The sequence below is a fragment of the Adiantum capillus-veneris genome, chromosome 30, assembly GCF_014529385.1.
Source record: "Adiantum capillus-veneris isolate H3 chromosome 30, ASM1452938v2, whole genome shotgun sequence".
Classification (NCBI taxonomy): domain Eukaryota; kingdom Viridiplantae; phylum Streptophyta; class Polypodiopsida; order Polypodiales; family Pteridaceae; genus Adiantum; species Adiantum capillus-veneris.
The window spans coordinates 45,866,512-45,872,895 of NC_140960.1; the positions used below are offsets into that span (position 1 = coordinate 45,866,512).

The 6,384-nt window shown below is 44.2% G+C and overlaps 1 pseudogene; it reads left to right on the plus strand.

Moving 5' to 3' along the window:
• Positions 1–682: 682 nt before the first annotated feature.
• On the plus strand, positions 683–2,584 carry LOC147417887 (uncharacterized; annotated as a pseudogene).
• The last annotated feature ends 3,800 nt before the right edge of the window (positions 2,585–6,384 follow it).

Consider the following 6,384-nt stretch of genomic DNA (forward strand, 5'->3'; position numbering starts at 1 on the left):
TGTTGCGAAAATAGAGGATTGGGACTTCAGAACGCTCCAAATCCTTATGGAGGAAGTATGAATCTTTGTTATTTATAGGCAAGCCTTATGATCTTATCACTTGTTTTTTGTAACATACTTACGCACTCTATTTATCAGGATACATCACTTACCTTACGAGTAGTGTCTTTACTTGCACAAATTTTCACGACAAAAATCCGGCCATTGAGGAGCTACAAAAAGAACTCAAGACACCAATTAAACTTCGTAAACCAAGAGAATGTTTAAAAAACATTAAAAAATAAGTAGATAGTGCACGTTCTACATGAATGCCATGGAGAGACAACATATTGTCTCTCCAAAACTTACAAGAAACAAAAGTTGTGTGTTGTTCCGAAGTGCAATTCCTACTACATAGTCATGGCATTAAAGAACAAAATTGGGGCCGGCTACTCAGTCCATTCTTCAACTATTAATTAATTAAACCCCAAGATTCCTCTCCCAACCATCGAAAGAAGTAAAAGTCCCTTGCTCCAACCATTCCCACGCAACCTCTAGGGGATAGGGGCGCTGTGAGATCACTGAGCTATATAGAGGCATCGAGTTTATGTGTTGGTGGTTTTCCCATTTCCCCCTTTCCATCTTGTGGTGCCCCCACTGAGGATCCACTGATTGCTTCCTAACAAGGTGTTCTTGAGTCAAGATGAAGCAGGAGTTTGGTCTGGTGTTCAAAGGAGATGAAGATGCAGATGATTGGCTTGCCGATTTTGAGCTATTTATGCTAACAGTACTGCGGATGCCAGGTGATGAAGCAAAGCTCCAAACTCTACCCTTGGTGCTGCGAGGTAAAGCAAAGGTTTGGTTCGATGGCTTAGAAGATTTGCACAAGCAGACTTGGATCGGTTTTCGCGAACAATTCTTACAAAGGTATCGAAAGGTGGTGTCGACTTCGGAAGCTGATGCGAAGATCAAAGGCTTGCAGCAGGGAGTAAGTGCAAATTTTGATGCTTTTGTTGATAAATTTGAAGCTTATTGGGGAGATTTTGCGGCTGCTACCCAAGCAACCCATGTGGGATACTTTAAGCTGGAAAGGTTTCTTTCTTGCTTGCATCCTTATGTTCGAGAGAGAGTGGAATATGAAGATCCAAGGACCCTTGATGAAGCCGTCAGAGTTGCCAAAGCAAAGAGTCGAAAGATGAAGAAGAATATGGAGGCAGGATTGTTACAATCGGCAATCACGACAGCCAGTGCACCCAGGCCCAAACACGTTGATGAGCATCAAGAGGTAAAAGCGCCTTTTTTTTGTTGATATGAATGTGATCAAAGCACGTGAAGCCGATGCCAAGGTAGAAGAGCTAGAAGAAGTGCCAACCAGGGCTCAACAGGTGCAGCGAGGCATATTTAGGGTGCCACCCAGTTTGCTTCCTCAAGAGAGAGAGGTGGTAAAAGATCTTAAAGAAGAGGTGTCAATTTTAGAACCGCCAGCGAGGAAGGTAGCAGTGGTGCAAGAATTGGTAAGTTCAAAAGAGGAGTCCGACAGTTCTCATAGCTCTGGCAACAGTTTGGACACAGATAGCATGTGGGAGACAGAATCCCGGTCTTCTAGGTATGAGACCTATGATGTTTTTTATGTGGATGAAATGATGAAGAGTGTATGCGAGTTGGGTGCCAGCCAGCTAAAGGTCGAAGAGCAGTATAGTGTCACACCTTGTGTGAATCTGCCAGTCGAGCAGCCCTATCAAATATCGTGTGATGGTGAGTCTCTATTGGAGGAAGAGGTATGGTTTGATTGTGCATCCAGTTTGGTTGAAAAGCAGGTTTTTGAGAATGACTTGCAGGAGATAGAAGCAGAAGCGGAGGTATGTTCAATTGATTTGTCTATGCAGGGGGTGGGGCAACCTTGCCTTGGTGAGCATGTCGAGGTGTGCTTTGAAGTTTCAGAGTTTGTGTGTAGCCGTGGAGAGCTAGCTCCGGCAGATGACTCTATGGAAGCTGATACAGGTGCAGCCTATGAGAGTGAGGCTCCATGCAAAGAGGAAGGTGTCGCCAACCTTGCAGGTGATTAGGTGGCTGAAGAACAGGTTGAAGCTCTAGCAGGTCACGCTCTTGAGGATAAAAAGATGATTTTGGTGTAGTTTACAAGGGTTGGGATACATGTTTGCAAAGGAATCATGTTTGCTTGGCTATGCAGCAGGTGGAGGCAAATGGAGGGGCCTTGTTTTTTTATAAGATGCTATGGATACATGTGTTATTGGAGGTTGCTTTGCAGGTATTTGTGTGTCAATGGCGAGGTTTTTTTGAAGTAGACTATACCATGGAGGGTTTTGTAGCAGATGGCAGGATAGCAACTTATGGTACCAATGCTTCAAGTGGTAGAAAGCATGTTTATGATTGGCAGAAAGGGTTATGGATGCAGGGTGATGAAGCTCGATGCTATGAAGAGCTGGAAGGAAGGCCTGTCTATTGGCCTACAAGTGCAAAGGAAGAAGTGAAGATGCATGCTTTACAGGTGGATGGCCACAACCAATGCTTTGTTTTTGATCTGGGTGGACTTTGCACCATCATTTGGGAAGCTTTGAGCTTTCCGTTTGACCCTGGCGGGTGATGCAGTAGTAGCTGATGCTGTTTATCTATATATATATACTATCTATATAGCCACTATTTCTTATGCAGTTTATGTAACTATTGTACCGAAAGAATACTACGGTTGAGCATGAATGCTCAAGGAGGGGGTGGGCAATGATGGTGCAGCCAGTTTTGGTTGGCCCAGGGAGAGCTCAAAAGACGGTACATCGAGGTTTGCTAGCAGATGACACGAGGCTTGAGCACTTGTTTGATGCAGGGTTCAACAGGTCCTAAGTTGAAGTGTATGTCACATGTGGCATCGATCATGACAAGGAGTGGCGGCTTGAGTTAATTGATGCTCGTGGCAGTTGTGCTAATCTCGATCACGAGGCCATCCGTCAACAACCATGGCCATTCGTTCAAGTCAAAAGGCAGAGGGAGGTCTATTGGCATGAAGTGCCGGGGCCACGTTTTATTGGGCATCAGACATTGCAGCATGCGGGCGTGTGCAAGGGGGCCAAGCACAAAAGCTTTTTTAAGCTATTCAAAAGAAAAAACGGGTTGCAGTGGTCGACGAACAGTAGAAGGAAGGAGGGCTCATTGCAGTCGGAAGAGGAAAGGGCCGCAACCTGGAGCTTGCATGAAGAGGGAGGTGGCGCCATGCCATGCAGAAAAGGAGGGGCCAGTTTGCAGAGGTGGGGAGTTGCAGGAGAGGACCGCCAGTGAGGGCTTGAGGTGGCGAGCTGGTGCATGACACAGGGGAGCGCAGCAGTTGCATGAGGCCGAGAGTTGCAGGGTTGGCTGCCCGAGGGAGAAGGGGCAGGTGTTGTTATATAGAGGGAGACCAACCGAGAGGTCGCGAGGGGCCATATTGGAGAGGGGTGAGCCCAGTTGCCGGGTTGGGGCTCTGCTTGTACGTCTGGACTACAGAGAGAGGGCCAGTGATTGAAGGGCTCCAGAGGGGAGAGGAAGACAAACGGTTGCAGGAGGGGCTCCTCCTTTCAGGCTTCCTGGTTTTGATTGTGGATCTGTAGGATTCCGTTCAAACGGCCACATTTATTTGAACGGGGCTCTCCATGTTGAGCAAGAGCCAAGAGTTCCGGCTACGAGTCGTTCATGGGGTGCTGTCCAAACAACAGTTGGCGCCAACTATGATGTGAAGCTACTCATTAACTTTGGCCAGAGCCCTTTCGCGTATGCACCTGCAAATAGTCATAGAGTTTCTGATCCATGCTTCCGGAGGCCTAATTCAAGGTTTGCAAAAAACGACTTCGTCAATGAACGGCTGGGGATGTGCTGTTTGAGAGCGCAAGGAGAGAAGCTATATGAGGGCTCAAAGTGAAGGAAGGCCACCGAGGACCTGGCCACGAACGAGATAGAGGAGAGAACATCATATGTAGGAGGTTGTGAGCAAGGAAAACAAGGTGAAGGAGGGTTTTCCATGTCGTTGAAGGGTGGACTCACCTGGCTAGTCATGGAAGGACGTATATAGATGGGGCTGGTCGGGTACGGGCTTGGACAATAGTCGTTATCAGATTGTGTATCTGGATGTGCGTTTGCTAGGGGATAGGGGTGCTGTGAGATCACTGAGCTATATAGAGGCATCGAGTTTATGTGCTGGTAGTTTTCCCATTTTCCCCTTTCCAACGGTGCTCTGATTACATCAAAGACTACACCCTGTCTCATGGCCATGCATAAAAAAAAGTCCCTATTTCTCATTATAAGGCCTCGGGGGGGGGGGGGGGGGGGGGGGGGGGAGCTCTTGCTCTCTGTACATCTAACTTATATCCTTATCTCATACTCATACATGATAATTTTGTAAATTTTTTCCATGTAAAGGCCCCCAGGGCCCTCACCAAGAGTGGCCACAAGGGCGTGCAAAATGCCCATCCAAAAGTCCTGGATGGGCATTTCCTGCGCTCTTATGGCCACTTTTTTTTATTTATAAAAGAGTGTTTAACTTTTAGGTTGTGATGCAAAAAAAATCATATCTTGCTCGTATTCTCCAATTTGGCAATTTCTTTAAAAATGATGTAAAAACAAACATTTCTTACTTTTTCCTTAATCTGCGGGCTCCAACCAGCATTAAAACCATGGAATCTGAAAATACTCAAGAAATCAATGTTTTTTATTGTGTTAAGGACTGTATTTCCTACATACAAAACTTTTCCAAAATCTCGCCCTAACACCTTCAAAAGTGGCTTCCAAGGAGTGCCCTCGGTCAAAATTTGAAATTGAAGGAAAACAATCAGAATGAACTCTTAGACTGTGTACAAACTTTAAAATAACCAAATTTTTGTTCAAAAAAATTTTATTGTTAAAAATTTGAAAATAGGCTTCCCTTGGACTTTCCACAACGATAGAAATCAAAGGGTTCAAGGAGAGGTGGGGCATTGAGGTTTATTCTATCAATATTTCTTGTACTTTATCATGTTTTCTCACGTACAATCTTACCAAATGAAAACAAATTTACACTTTAAATGACTAAAAATCTTATTTAACTTATCAAACAATCTTAAATATGGTAGACCTAGAGTGCTCTTACACATGAACAAACAAAAAAGTCTAAATTTCTTCTCATTAACTTTGATAAATATACATTCATGAACAACTTCTAAGGGATAGTGAGGTCATTGTTCTTACATCCATTCCATGACATGGTATGCTCATGGGGTGACCTATTACATAAAAATATGTTTGGTGGGGGTGCCCTCATGCTAAGAAAGGGTGTGTTGCTGATGAAAAGCTATTGTATTTTCCTACTAGGGATCTCTCCATGTTAGCATAATGATTTTTGGTGTAGTGGGATCCACATTGCTTGAGGAGAGCTTTGTGCCATCATAAAAGCTTCATGTTATGCCAGTATCCTAAGTCATTCTTGCAAACAACACCACTCTACTAGCATCGTAAGAGGTCACCTTGTATCATGATGCGTTAGAGGCATGTTCTTCAAACAAAAACATGTATGAATTCAACATTTGCAAGTTTTATAATAAAGACACTTATTAAGTATATGCTATACAAATTTTTAAGTATTTCTATCCATTAATCCTAAAATATACATTAGGATGAGATTACCCATCTCTAATAAGCATGGATTTGAAGCATCTACCTACAAGATGTAACAAAGAAAGCTATTTTAGAGAAAAAGTGGCGACACTTGACCTCTCTAACCTACAGCCTTTCACTATTTGTGCACAAAAGAAACCTTTGTATCAAGCACTACAAAACAAGTAGAGGTAGCACCTTCGACTTCAAAGTCTATGATAAGAAGAACACAACCAAAAGCAAGAAGTATATTGTTACCTTGCGCCAAGGGGTGTTTCTTTCAAATATGTGATGGTATTGGGAAGCTTCATAATGTATACATCCTTTTCTTGCAATTGTTGTTGGAGAGTTTCAACCTCCCTCTTTGAAGAGGCAATACTTTCTTGTAATGCCACTATTTTGAGATGAAGATCTTGACATTTGTGCATCTACGAATGCAAAGATGCACCTACACCCATACAGAACCAATTGCAATAGCCTAACAAGCCTACTTCTCCCCTCCCAAGATATTGAAGAACCATAAACATTCGTCTCACTGACGGTACAACGTTCCTGAGATGACCTCTGCTCACCCTCATGTGCGAACCTTGATGCAAACGTCGGCGACAAGCAAATATGTACGCTTTTGTTGTGTGGAGTACATGGTGGTGGAGGCAATATATGACTTGTGATTTCCGTGAGCACCATGGCAGGTGTTGCGTGAGGAAGCAAAGGATGACACGAGAGGGGAGGAAGGGTGAAGGAGGAACATGCGAGGAGAGAAGGGGGCAGGGGAGGAGAGGGAGAGAGGAG